Raw genomic sequence first — 14,524 nt, 5'->3', positions numbered from 1 at the left:
CATGCAGCTTTCCCTTGTGTTAACATCTTACATAATTGATACAATGATCAAAACTAAGAATTAAATGTTTATAAAATATCACTAGCAAAACCATAGACTTTATTCATATATCTCTATTTTTTCCACCAGTGAGCTTTTTGAAACCCGTTTCAGGGTGCAAGCCAGGATACTATCTTGTATTTAATTATCATGTTTCCATAGTTTCCTTCAATCTATGATAGCTTCTCAGTCTTTCCTTAGCTTTCACGATCTTGACACTTTCGAAGAGCAGCCATTAGGTGTTTTTGTAAAATACCCCTCAATTAGGCTTCTTATGATGATTTCTCATGACTAGGCTGAAGTTACAGATTTTTGGGAAAAGTATCAGAGAGGTATGTGACGTGACATTGAGGGCACATCATGTCAATGTGTTTTATTATGGATTATGTTAATTTTTATCAGTTGTTTAGGTGGCATCTGTCAGGTTTCTTCACTGTACGGTTATTTTTTTTTTTTTGAGATGGAGTCTCACTCTGTCACCCTGGCTGGAGTGCAGTGGTGTGATCTCTACTCATTACCACCTCTACCTCCTGGGTTCAAGCGATTCTCCTGCCTCAGCCTTCCTGGTAGCTGGGATTACAGGCGTGTGCCACCACGCCTGGCTAATTTTTGTGTTTTTACTAGAGACAGAGTTTCATCATGTTGGCCAGGCTGGTTTCGAACTCCTGACTTCAGGTGATCCACCTGCCATGGCCTCCCAAAGTGCTGGGATTACAGGTGTGAGCCACCATGCCCAGCCAGTTATTATTTTCTCTGTTTTCATATTCTGTGTTAGAAGCACATCGTTAAGTTTAGTCCACACTCAAGGTGAGGGAAATTAAGCTTCCCCTCTGCACCTCTGAAGAGAGGAGTATTAAAGAATTTTTAGACATACATTAAAACTACTACAGTAATTAATAAATATTTCTGGGGAGATAATTTGAGGCTATTCAGATAAGCTGTTTCTCTTGAAGATAGGAGAACCAAAAATAATATGTGAGTGTTCTATGTGCGACACTGTGTTCACCTTGCAAACCTTGCTGTGTCACCACTTTGACCAACACATTGAAAACCAGAAGGTGTCTGTTTTCAAGTATCCAGACTGTTCTCTTTGATATGCACAGAAGCAACTTATGATGGACCATATCAAGTCTATGCATGGAACACTGGAAAGTATTGAAGGGCCTCCAAACTTGGGTGTAAACTTGCCTTTGAGCATTAAGCCTGCAACTCAAAATTCAGCAAATCAGAACAAAGAGGACACCAAATCCATGAACGGTAAAGAGAAATTGGAAAAGAAATCTCCATCTCCTGTGAAAAAAAAAAAATCAATGGAAACCAGGAAAGTGGCCAGTCCTGGGTGGAGGTGTTGGGAGTGTGACCGCCTGTTCACGCAGAGAGATGTGCACATATCCCACATGAGGAAGGAGTACGGGAGGCAAATGAAGAAACATCCCTGCCCCAGTGTGACAAGTCTTTCAGCTCGTCCCACAGCCTGTGCCAGCACAACCAGATTGAGCACAAAGGCATCAGGCACTGCCCAGACTCCAGACGTACCTTTACCAAACGATTGGTGCTGGAGAAGCACGTCTAGCTGATGCATGGCATCAAGGACCCTGACCTGAAAGAAATGACAGATGGCACCCATGAGGAGGAAACAGAAATAAAAGAAGACACCAAGGTCCCCAGTCCCAAGCGGAAGTTGGAAGAACCAGTTCTGGAGTTCAGGCTTCCCCAAGGAGCAATGACTCAACCACTGAAAAAGCTGAAAATCAATGTTTTTAAGGTTCACAAGTGCGCCGTGTGTGGCTTTACCACCGAAAACCTGCTGCAGTTCCACGAACACATCCCTCAGCACAAATTGGATGGTTCTTCCTACCAGTGCCGGGAGTGTGGCCTCTGCTACACGTCTCACGTCTCTCTATCCAGGCACCTCTTCATCGTACACAAGTTAAAGGAACCTCAGCCAGTGTCCAAGCAAAATGGGGCTGGGGAAGATAAACAACAGGAGAACAAACCCAGCCGTGAGGGTGAATCCCCCAATGGCGCCGTGTCAGACAGAAAGTGCAAAGTGCGAGCAAAAACTTTTGAAACTGAAGCTGCCTTAAATACGGACACACGGCATGGCCTTCATCAAATCCAAAAGGATGAGCTCAGCTGAGAAATAGCCACAGATGCTGCATGAGGAAAATCCCTGTCCACATTGGAATGAAAAAGACATTCTTGTTACAAAAAATTTGCAGTATAATAGAGTTAACAGTACTGTCTAGGCTGGTGCAATATATTCTCTTTCAACGTACCTTCCTTCACCTCGTCGTATATATCCTCGATAAGTATTAAAACAGTATTTGAGTTTAAAAGAGGTTGTATATATTTAAATGAATAACTTTTTATACTCTTTGTTACATGTTTGTATCAGTATTTAGTGGAAAACCATTTGAGTTGTTTTGGGTTAGAATTTTTCTTTTTGTACTGTTTCTTTAAAACAGTTCTTAGTAATAGGGGCAGTTCCTGAATTCAAGTAAACCATTTTGTATGTTTAAAAAAAAAAAAAAGAAAAGAAAACTTGGCCCACTAATTTTAGTATTCATCAGTGAATTTTTGCCTTTAGCAATGATTATTACAGTGTTCTAATGATCGTTTCCTATTTTTCTCATTTAGGCCTCATTTATTAATTAGAATTCTTCCATAGTAAAGGGTTGTCCCTTCATCCCCATCTATTTCTTCGAATATTTATGTCAGTATTAACTCTCATGGCTATTTACATTTCATTCTTTGGGTTATAATCAAAACCGTTATTCATTTGGTTGCTCAAATTGTTTCTGCATTGACCATTGGGATTTCTCTCAGGTGGCCTTCACCTTTTCATTTTTTAAATCACTTCTTTTCTCTCTGGCACCACAATATGCTCTAGGCTCATGTAGTGCAAGTTGTATTTTTCCTGTTCAAGTCCTAGAATCAACCATTAGTCCAAGGAATCCTGGTTTCTTATATGGGAGGATGGTATTTTGAAACCAAAATCTGGGTACCTAATGTGTGTCTTGCTGCTGGAGTGGCACTACCTCCAGGCTCTGTCAGACAACAGAGCTAGGAAATATATGTACATCTACTAACACATGTGTACACATAAACCTATTTTTATTTCTGTATATGTCTATTTGTATATACAAAGGTATACCTACAGTTAGATATGCAGATTCTAGTACGTACATACACACATTAGGATGAACATGAGATCTCACTGATATCCCTGACTCGAATCCAGCAGCACCACAGGGTTCATTCTAACAACTCCCCTTGATTATTTGTAACTTCTTTTTCTGACACTGAGAAACTCGGCTCTCATTCTCTGCAATTTATTTACTAAATTTTTCAACCCTAGTAAACATTCTGAAAATTATTTCAGAATGGTACCTCAAACCTCTGTGAAAAATGAATTTTCCAAGTGAATATAGTGTTTGTGTACATTTTTACTCTCTAACCTTATGATATATAGTCAAAATACTTCTAAAGAAAGATAGGTCAGCTCATTTTTCTCTACCCCATCTGGTTGGGGTATGCCATTCATTTGTAATAAAGTTAGGTTCACTTGTTACACTCTGCATTCTATCTTGGTTTCTTCCTACCATCGTGATTGAGTTTTAAAAATTTGCATATGGTAAAATTCATTCTTTGTGGAGTACAGTTCTATGAGTTTTGAAAAATGCATAGAATCACATAGCTCCCACCACAGTAACATAGAGACCAGTTCTGTGATCCTAGGAGTTCATTATTTATAGTAGTATTCAATTGAATAAATATACCATAATTTATTCATTTATTTGTTGCTGGACATTAGAATTGTTTCCAGGTTGGCTGTTTTAGATAAGGCTGCTGTGCACATTCTTATTCAAGTCTGTTTGTGAACACATGCCTTCATTTATTTTGGGTAAACATCTATAAGTGGAATTGCCAGGTCATAAGATAGGAGTATGTTTATCTTTAAAAAAAGATCTACCAAAATCCTTTCCAAAGTGGTTGTACACTTTTACACTACCAGTAATGATGAACGACTATTCCAGTTGCTCTACATTTCTTATCTGTATTTTGTACTTAAAATTTTAGCCATTCTAATGTGTATGAGGTAGTGTCTCATAAATAATGATGTTGAACATGCTTTCATGGCTTATTAGCCTATAGCCTTAATCACATCTACAAAGTTACTTTTGCCATGTAAGGTAACATATTCACAGGTTGTGGAGATAGGGCATGGACATCTTTGCGGGGCCATTATTCTGCCTACCAAATATGGTATGGCTGTATCATTGCTTGTTAATCATTCACTTATTAAAAAACATCTGGGTTTTTCCAGCTTCTGGCTATTATGAATAAAGCTTCTGTGAACATAAGTGTACAGGTGTCTATGTAAACATAAGTTTCCATTTCTCTGAAATAAATGAACAAGATTTCAATTACTGAATGGTATGGTTGTTACATGTTTAATTTTTAAAGAAATGTTCAAATTATTTCCCAGAATGGCTATACAATTTTACATTTCCATCAACAATGTATGAGCAATCCAGCTTCTCCACATATTCAGCATTTGGGGTCATCACTACTTTTTATGAATCATTCCAATAGGTGTGTAGTTTCCATTGTGACTGTTAATTTCCATTAGCTAATTTCCATTAGCTGTTAATTTTTCTAACAGCTAATGTTTTTGAACATCTTTTCATGTACATATTTTTTTTTTTTTTTTTTTTTTTTTGAGATGGAGTCTCGCTCTGTCGCCCAGGCTGGAGTGCAGTGGCGCAATCTCGGCTCACTGCAAGCTCCGCCTCCCGGGTTCACGCCATTCTCCTGCCTCAGCCTCTCCAAGTAGCTGGGACTACAGGCGCCCGCCACCACGCCCGGCTAATTTTTTGTATTTTTAGTAGAGACGGGGTTTCACCGTGGTCTCGATCTCCTGACCTCATGATCCGCCCGCCTCATGTACATATTTGCCATCTATATTCTCTTCAGTGAAATGTCTCTTTGTGTCTTTTGCCTATTTCCAATTGGAGTATTTTTTTTAATGTTGAGTTTTGAGAGTTCTTTATAGGTTTCAGAGAATAATAGTTCTTTGCCAGATATGTGGTTTGCAAATGTTTTACTCCGTTCTATAACTTGCTTTTTTATCCTTTTATAGGTATGTTTTGCAGAGCAAATTAAATTTTGATGAGGTCCAATTTTTTATTAAAAAAACAGGTTATGCTTTTGGTATCCAGTATAAAATCCTAAAGATTTTCTACATTTTCTTCTAAAAGCTTTGTAGTTTTACATTTACATATGTTTGTGATCCATTTTTTTTATTCTTTTTTTTTTATTATTATACTTTAGGTTTTAGGGTACATGTGCACAATGTGCAGGTTTGTTACATATGTATCCATGTGCCATGTTGTTTTGCTGCACCCATTAACTCGTCATTTAGCATTAGGTGTATCTCCTAATGCTGTCCCTCCCCCTCCCCAAACCCCACAACAGTCCCCCGAGTGTGATGTTCCCCTTCCTGTGTCCATGAGTTCTCATTGTTCAATTCCCACCTATGAGTGAGAACATGCGGTGTTTGGTTTTTTGTCCTTGCGATAATTTACTGAGAAAGATGGTTTCCAGTTTCATCCATGTCCCTACAAAGGACATGAACTCATCATGTTTTATGGCTGCATAGTATTCCATGGTGTATATGTGCCACATTTTCTTAATCCAGTCTATCGTTGTTGGACATTTGGGTTGGTTCCAAGTCTTTGCTATTGTGAATAGTGCCGCAATAAACATACGTGTGCATGTGTCTTTATAGCAGCATGATTTATAGTCCTTTGGTTATATACTCAGTAATGGGATGGCTGGGTCAAATGGTATTTCTAGTTCTAGATCCCTGAGGAATTGCCACACTGACTTCCACAATGGTTGAACTAGTTTACAGTCCCACCAACAGTGTAAAAGTGTTCCTATTTCTCCACATCCTCTCCAGCACCTGTTGTTTCCTGACTTTTTAATGATGGCCATTCTAACTGGTGTGAGATGGTATCTCATTGTGGTTTTGATTTGCATTTCTCTGATGGCCAGTGATAATGAGCATTTTTTCATGTGTTTTCTGGCTACATAAATGTCTTCTTTTGAGAAGTGTCTGTTCATGTCCTTCGCCCACTTTTTGATGGGGTTGTTTGATTTTTTCTTGTAAATTTGTTTGAGTTCATTGTGGATTCTGGATATTAGCCCTTTGTCAGATGAGTAGGTTGCAAAAATTTTCTCCCATTCTGTAGGTTGCCTGTTCACTCTGATGGTAGTTTCTTTTGCTGTGCAGAAGCTCTTTAGTTTAATGAGATCCCATTTGTCAATTTTGGCTTTTGTTGCCATTGCTTTTGGTGTTTTAGACATGAAGTCCTTGCCCACGCCTATGTCCTGAGTGGTATTGCCTAGGTTTTCTTGTAGGATTTTAATGGCTTTAAGTCTAACATTTAAGTCTTTAATCCATCTTGAATTAATTTTTGTCTAAGGTGTAAGGAAGGGATCCAGTTGCAGCTTTCTACATATGGCTAGCCAGTTTTCCCAGCACCATTTATTAAATAGGGAATCCTTTTCCCATTGCTTGTTTTTGTCAGGTTTGTCAAAGATCAGACAGTTGTAGATATGCGGCATCATTTCTGAGGACTCTGTTCTGTTCCATTGATCTATGTCTCTGTTATGGTACTAGTACCATGCTGTTTTGGTTACTGTAGCCTTGTAATATAGTTTGAAGTCAGGTAGCGTGATGCCTCCAGCTTTGTTCTTTTGGCTTAGGATTGCATATAAACAGAACCAAAGACAAAAACCACATGATTATCTCAATAGATGCAGAAAAGGCCTTTGACAAAATTCAACAACCCTTCATGCTAAAAACTCTCCATAAATTAGGTATTGATGGGACATATCTCAAAATAATAAGAGCTATCTATGACAAACCCATAGCCAATATCATACTGAATGGGCAAAAACTGGAAGCATTCCCTTTGAAAACTGGCACAAGACAGGGATGCCCTCTCTCACCACTCCTATTCAACATAGTGCTGGAAGTTCTGGCCAGAGCAATCAGGCAGGAGAAGGAAATAAAGGGTATTCAATTAGGAAAAGAGAAAGTCAAATTGTCCCTGTTTGCAGATGACATGATTGTATATCTAGAAAACCCCATCATCTCAGCCCAAAATCTCCTTAAGCTGATTAGCAACTTCAGCAAAGTCTCAGGATACAAAATCAATGTACAAAAATCACAAGCATTCTTGTACACCAATAACAGACAAACAGAGAGCCAAATCATGAGTGAACTCCCATTCACAATTGCTTCAAAGAGAATAAAATACCTAGGAATCCAACTTACAAGGGATGTGAAGGACCTCTTCAAGGAGAACTACAAACCACTGCTCAATGAAATAAAAGAGGATACAAACAAATGGAAGAACATTCCATGCTCATGGGTTGGAAGAATCAATATCGTGAAAATGGCCATACTGCCCAAGGTAATTTATAGATTCAATGCCATCCCCATCAAGCTACCAATGACTTTCTTCACAGAATTGGAAAAAACTACTTTAAAGTTCATATGGAACCAAAAAAGAGCCCGATCCATTTTTTTTGTATTACGTGTGGGCTTAGGTCAAGGTTTATCTTTTGGCCTATGGATGTCTACTTGGTTCAGCACCATTTGAATTGCTTTCCTCCATTGAATTGCTTTTGTCTCTTTGTAAAAAATCAGTTGGTATATTTGTGTGGATATATTTCTGGGATTTTTATTCTGCTCCATTGATATGTATGTCTATAAATCACTTAAGAGGAGAAGAACTGTACAATTATACTCTTTTTGGTAATTACATAATTACCTTTACCAGTGCTCTGTTTTTCTATATGATTTCAAATTACACAGGGGTCATTTGCTTTTAGGCTGAAAAGCTTCCTTTACTATTTACTATTACTTCCATTACTATTTACTAAAAACTTCCATTATTTACTATTTACCATTACTTCTATTAATACTTCTTGTGTGACAGGTTTACTAGTAACAAAATCTTTGCTTTTATCCTCTGGAAATGTCTTTGTTTTTGCCTTCATTTAGAAAAAAATTTTTCAAAGAAATAAGATTTTTGGTAAGTCTATTTTAAAAATGGTCTCTTTTAGTGGAGGCTAAAACCTGGATATAATACCAACAAAGGCAAACCACTTAGCAGAGAGCTTAATAGATAATAAAAAAGAACCTTGCTCAAACCACTATTGTCCAAAAGTAGGCGACTTTCTTCTTTTAGGTTTTTTATGTGAAAGCTTAGATCAATACTTTTATACACTTCTTCTTATTCCAGTTACTAATGCTGCATAACAAATCATCTTCAAAACTTAATGGAGTAAAAGAACCATTCATGATGTTCATGGGTTCTGTGAATAAGGAATTTAGAAGGGACTCAGCTAGGACTTTCTAAATTTCTGTTTGAGTTGCAGTGAAACATCTGGTGGGCTGCAGTTGTCTGAAGGCTTGAGTGGGACAGGAAGGTCCCCTTCCAGTGTGCTACACTCACGTGGCTGGCAAGTTTCTCTGCATGTCTTTCTAATATTTGAGTGATTTCATCACCATGTGGCTGTTTTCCCAAGAGTGAATAATTCAAGTGGCCAAAGTGGAAGCTGCATGCTTTTTTATGACCTAGCTTTGGAAGTCACTCATTTTCACTTCTGCCATTATCTGTTGGTCACACAGTCAGCTCTAATTCAGTGTTGGAGGGGATTACACAAAGGCATGACTACTGGGAAGCATATATCTTCGAAGTGTGAATGCCATACAACTTTTCTAATAGAAGCATTTCATACTGTACATTACCTTTAAGAAAAGCTTTAGCTGTATCTCACAGATTTTAAGTATCTATCTATCTATCTATCTATCTATCTATCTATCTATCTATCTATCTATCTATCTATCTATCTATCTATCTATCTATCTATCTATCTATCTATCTATCTATCATCTATCTATCTGTATTTTTAGCTTTAAGTTCAGTTATTATTTTATGTTAATAACTTTTATTTAACATGTTCAGGATTGTTATATAGGTAAACTTCTATCATGGGGGTTTGTTGTACAGATTATTTCATCAACTAGATATTAAGCCTAGCACCCATTAGTTATTTTTCCTGATCCTCTACCTCCGCCTGTCCTCCACCCTCTGATAGGCCCCAGTGTGTGTTACTACCTTCTATGTGTCCATGTGTTCTTGTCATTTAGCTCACTTATAAGTGAGAACATGGTATTTGTATCTTTGTTCTTCCATTACTTTGCTAAGAATAGTGGCTTCCAGCTCCATCCATGATCCTGCAAAGGACATGATCTTATTCTTTTATATGGGTGTAAGGTAGTCCATGGTGTATATGTGCCACATTTTCTTTCTTTTCTTTTCTTTTTTTTTTTGAAACGGAGTCTCATTCTGTTGCCAGGCAGTAGTGCAGTGGCACGACCTTGGCTCACTGCAACCTCCACTTCCCAGGTTCAAGTGATCCTCCTGCCTCAGCCTCCTTAGTAGCTGGGACTACAGGTGCACACCACCACGCTCAGCTAACTTTTGTATTTTTAGTAGAGACGGGGTTTCACCATGTTGGCCAGGATGGTCTCCTTCTTTTGACCTTGTGATCTGCCCACCTGGGCCTCCTAAAGTGCTGGGGTTGCAGGTGTGAGCCACTGTGCCTGGCCGCCACATTTTCTTTATCCAGTCTACCATTGATGGGAATTTAGGTTGATTCCATGTCTTTGTAGTTGTGAATAGTGCTGCAATAAACATACATATGCACGTGGCTTTATAATAGAACAACAATTTATATTCCTTTGGGTAGATACCCAGTAATAAGATTGCTGGGTGGAATGATATTTCTGTTTTAAGTCTTTGAGGAATCTCCACACTGTTTTCCATAATGGTTGAACTGATTTACGCTCCCATTAAACAGTATATAAGCATTCCTTTTTCTCCACAACCTCACCAGCACCTGTAATTTTTTGACTTTTTAATAATAGCCATTCTGATTGGTGCGAGATGGTATCTCATTGTGGTTTTGATGTGCGTTTTTCTAATGATCAGTGATGTTGAGCTTTTTTTCCATATGATAGTTGGCTGCATGTATGTCTTCTTTGGAAAAGTGTCTGTTGATGTTTTATGCCCACTTTTTAGTGGGGCTGTTTTTTGCTTGTAAATTTGTTTAAGTTCCTTATTGAAATATACAGATGCTGGCTATTAGACCTTTCTCAGATGCATAGTTTGCAAAAGTTTTCTCCCATTTTGTAGGTTGTCTATCTGTTGATAGTTTCTTTTGCTGTGCAGAAGCTCTTTAGTTTAATTAGATCTCATTTGTCAATTTTTTGTTTTTGTTGCAATTGCTTTTGTTATCTTTGTCATGAAATCTTTGCCCATTCCTATGTCCAGAATGGTACTGCCTATATTGTCTTCCAGAGTTTTTATAGTTTTGGGTTTTAAATTTAAGTCTTTAATCTATCTTGAGTTAATTTTTGTGTATGGTGTAAGGAAGAGGTCCAGTTTCAATCTTCTTCATATAGCTAGCCAGTTATTCCAGCACCTCTTATTGAATAGGGAGTCCTTTCCCCTTTGCTTGTTTTTGTCAGCTTAGTCGACAAAACTAATAGACCAATTTTGTTCCCATTGGTCTATGTGCCTGTTTTTTGTACCAGTACCATGCTGTTTTGGTTACTGTAGCCCTGTAATATAGTTTGAAGTCAGGTAGCATGATGCCTTCAGCTTTTTTCTTTTTGCTTAGGATTGCTCTAGCAGTTTAGGCTCTTTTCCGGTTCTATATGAATTTTTTTTTCTAGTTCTGTGAAGAATGTGATTGGTAGTTTAAGAGGAGTAGCATTGAATTTATAGATTGCTTTGGGCAGTGTGGCCATTTAAACAATATTGATTTTTCCTATCCATGAACATAGAATGTTTTTCCATTTGTTTGTGTCATCTATGATTTCTTTGAACAGCATTTTGTAGTTTTCCTTGTAGAGATCTGCCACTTCCCTGGTTAGCTGAATTCCTAGGTATGTTATTATTTTTGAAGTGATTGTGAATGGCTCTGATTTGGCTCTTGGCTTGACTGTTGTTTGTGTATAAGAATGCTAATGATTTTTGTACATTGATTTCGTATCCTGATACTTTGCTGATGTTGTTTATCAGCTTAAGGAGCTTCTGGGCTGAGAACATGGGGTTTTCTAGATATAAGATCATGTCATTTTCAAATAGGGATAGTTTGACTTCCTCTCTTCCTATTCGAATGTGTTTCATTTTTTTCTCTTGCCTGATTTCTCTGACAAGAACTTCCTATACTATGTTGAATAGGAGTGGAGATAGGGCATCCTTGTTTTGTGCCAGTTTTCAAGGGGAATGCTTCCAGCTTTTGCCCATTCAGTATGATGTTGGCTGTGGGTTTGTCATAGATGGCTCTTATTACTTTGAGATCTGTTCCTTCAATACCTAGTTTATTGACCGTTTTTAACATAAAGGGGTGTTGATTTTATTGAAAGTCTTTTTTGCATCTTTTGAGGTAATCATGTGGCTTTTGTCTTTAGTTCTGTTTATGTGATGAGTTACATTTATTGATTTGTGTATGTTGAACCAGTTTTGCATCCTAAGGATAACACCTACTTGATTGTGGTGGATAAGCTTTTTGACGTGTTGCTGGATTTGGTTTGCCAGTATTTTGTTGAGGATTTTTGCATCGATGTTCATCAAGGATATTGGCCTGAAGTTACCATTTTTTGTTGTGTCTCTGCCAGGTTTTGGTATCAGGGTGATGCTGGCCTCATACAATGAGTTAGGGAGGAGTCCCTCCTCCTCATTTTTTGGAATACTTTCAATAGAAATGATACCAGCTCTTCTTTGTACATCTGATAGAATTTGTCTGTGAATTTGTCTGGTCTTGGGCTTCTTTTTGGTTGGTAGGCTATTTATTAGTGATTCAATTTCAGAGCTTGTTATTGGCCTGTTCAGGGATTCAATTTCTTCCTGGCTCAGTCTTGAGAGGGTGTCTGTCCAGGAATTTATCCATTTCTTCTAGATTTTCTAGTTGATGTGCATAGAGGTGTTCATAATATTCTTTGATTATATGTATTTCTCTGGGGCAGTGATTACCCCCTTTGTTCTTTCTAATTTTGTTTATTTCGATCTTCTCTCTTTTCTTCTTCATTAGTCTAGCTAGTGGTGTATCTATTTTATTATTTGTTTCAAAAAATTAACTCATGGATTCACTGATCTTTTGAATATTTTTTCGTGTCTCAATTTCCTTCAGTTCATCTCTGATTTTGGTTACTTCTTGTCTTCTGCTAGCTTTGGGTTGGTTTTCTCTTGGTTCTTTAGTTCCTTCAGTCATGATGTTACACTGTTAAACTGAGACCTTTCTAACTTTTTGGTGTTGGTATTTAGTGCTATGAATTTTCCTCTCAACACTGCCTTAGCTGTGTCCCAGAGATTCTAATATGTTGTATCTTTGTTCTCATTAGTTTCAAAGAATTTCTTGATTTCTGCCTTAATTTCATTATTTACCCAAAAGTCATTCAGGAGAAGGTTATTCAATTTCCATGTAATTGTATAGTTTTCAGTGAATTTCTTAGTCTTAATTTCTAATTTGATTGCGCTTTGCTCTGAGAGAGTGGTTGTTATGATTTCAGTTCTTTTGCATTTGCTGAAGAGTGTTTTATGTCCAATTATATGATCAATTTCAGGGTATGTTTCATGTGGCAATGAAGAGAATGTATATTCTGTTGCTTTCAAGTGAAGAGTTTTGTAGATGTCTATCGGATCCATTTGATCCAGTGCTGAGTTCAGATACTAAATATCTTTGTTAATTTTCTGCCTCAATGACCTGTCTAATACTGTTAGTGGTGTGTTGAAGTTTCCCACTATTACTGCATGGGAGTCTAAGTTTCTTTGGAGGTCTCTAAGAACTTGCTTTATGAATCTGGGTGCTCCTGTGTTAGGTGCTTATGTATTTAGAATAGTTGGGTCTTCTTGTTGAATTGAACCCTTTACCATTATGTAATGCCTATCTTTGTCTTTTTTGCTCTTTGTTTAAAGTCTGGTCTTAAATTAGGATTACACCCCCTGCTTTTCGTCGTTTTCCATTTGCTTGGTAGACTTTTCTACACCCCTTTATCTTGAAACTGTGGGTGTCATTGCATGTGAGATGAGTGTCTTGAAGATAGCATACCGATGGATCATGGTTCTTTATCCACCTTGCCACACTGTGCCTATTCACCGGGGGCATTTAGCCCATTTGCATTCAAGGTTAGTGTTGATATGTGTGGATTTTACCCTGTCATCATGAGGTTAGTTACTATGCAGACTTGTTTGTGTCATTGCTTTATTGTGTCACTGGTCTGTGTATTTAAGTGTGTTTTTGCAGTGGCTTGTAATGGTGTTTCCTTCCATATTTAGTGCTTTCTTCAGGAGTTCTTGTAAGGCAGATCTGGTGGTAATGAATTCCTTCAGCATTTGCTTGTCTGAAAAGAATCTTACTTCTTCTTTGCTTATGAAGCTTAGTTTGGTTGGAAATGAAATTCTGGGTTGAAATTTCTTTTTTTCAAAAGAATGTTGAATGTTGTTCCTCAATCTCTTTTGGCTTATAGGATTTCTGCTGAGAAGTCCACTGTTTGTCTGATGGGCCTCCTTTTGTAGGTGACCTGACTTTTCTGCCTTTAACATTTTTCTTTCATTTTATTCTGACCTTGCAGAATCTGATGATTATGTGTCTTGGGGATGGTCTTCCTGTGAAGCATCTTACTGGGGTTTTCTGTATTTCCTAGATTTGAACGTTGGACTCTAGCTAGGTTGGGGAAGTTCTCTTGGATGATATTCTGAAATATGTTTTCTGAAGTGCTTATACTCTTCTCATATCTTTCAGGGGCACCAATGAATTCTAGATTTGGTCTCTTTATATAATCTCATATTTCTCTGATATTTTGTTTGTTCCTTTTTATTCTTTTTTCTCTATTCACGTCTGATTGTCTTATTTCAGAAAGCCAGTTTTCTAGCTCTGAGATTCTTTCCTCTACTTTGTATATTCTGCTATTAGTACTTATGATTGCATTATGAAATTTCTGTAGTGTGTTTTTCAGCTCTATCAGGTTGGTTACATTCTTTTCTGTACTGGCTATTTTGTCTGTCAGCCCTTGTATTGCTTTATTGTGATTCTTAGCTTCCTTGAATTGGGTTTCAACATACTGCTGCATCTTAATGATCTTCATTCCTGTCCATATTCTGAATTCTATTTCTGTCATTTCCACCTACTCAGCCTGGTTCAGAATCTTTTCTGGAGAGGTGTTGTTTTGGAGGAAAGAAGGCACTCTGGCTTTTTGAGTTGCAGGGTTGGTTCTTGTGCTTGTTCTTTCTCATCTTTGTGGGTTGATGTTCCTTTAGTCTTCGAAGTTGCTGACCTCTGGATGGGTTTTTAGGAATTTTATTCTATTTGATGACTTAAGGGTTTGAATGTA

At 37.6% G+C, this 14,524-nt stretch overlaps 1 pseudogene; it reads left to right on the top strand.

Annotated features, from left to right (window-relative positions):
• Nucleotides 1-1,136: 1,136 nt before the first annotated feature.
• On the top strand, nt 1,137-2,186 carry LOC116812696 (zinc finger protein 532-like; annotated as a pseudogene).
• The last annotated feature ends 12,338 nt before the right edge of the window (nt 2,187-14,524 follow it).

Source organism: Hylobates moloch, unplaced genomic scaffold (assembly GCF_009828535.3).
Source record: "Hylobates moloch isolate HMO894 unplaced genomic scaffold, HMol_V3 SCAFFOLD_9, whole genome shotgun sequence".
NCBI classification, from domain to species: Eukaryota; Metazoa; Chordata; class Mammalia; order Primates; family Hylobatidae; genus Hylobates; species Hylobates moloch.
Note: the sequence above shows the minus strand (reverse complement) of the source record. Positions and strands in the feature narration are given on the sequence as shown.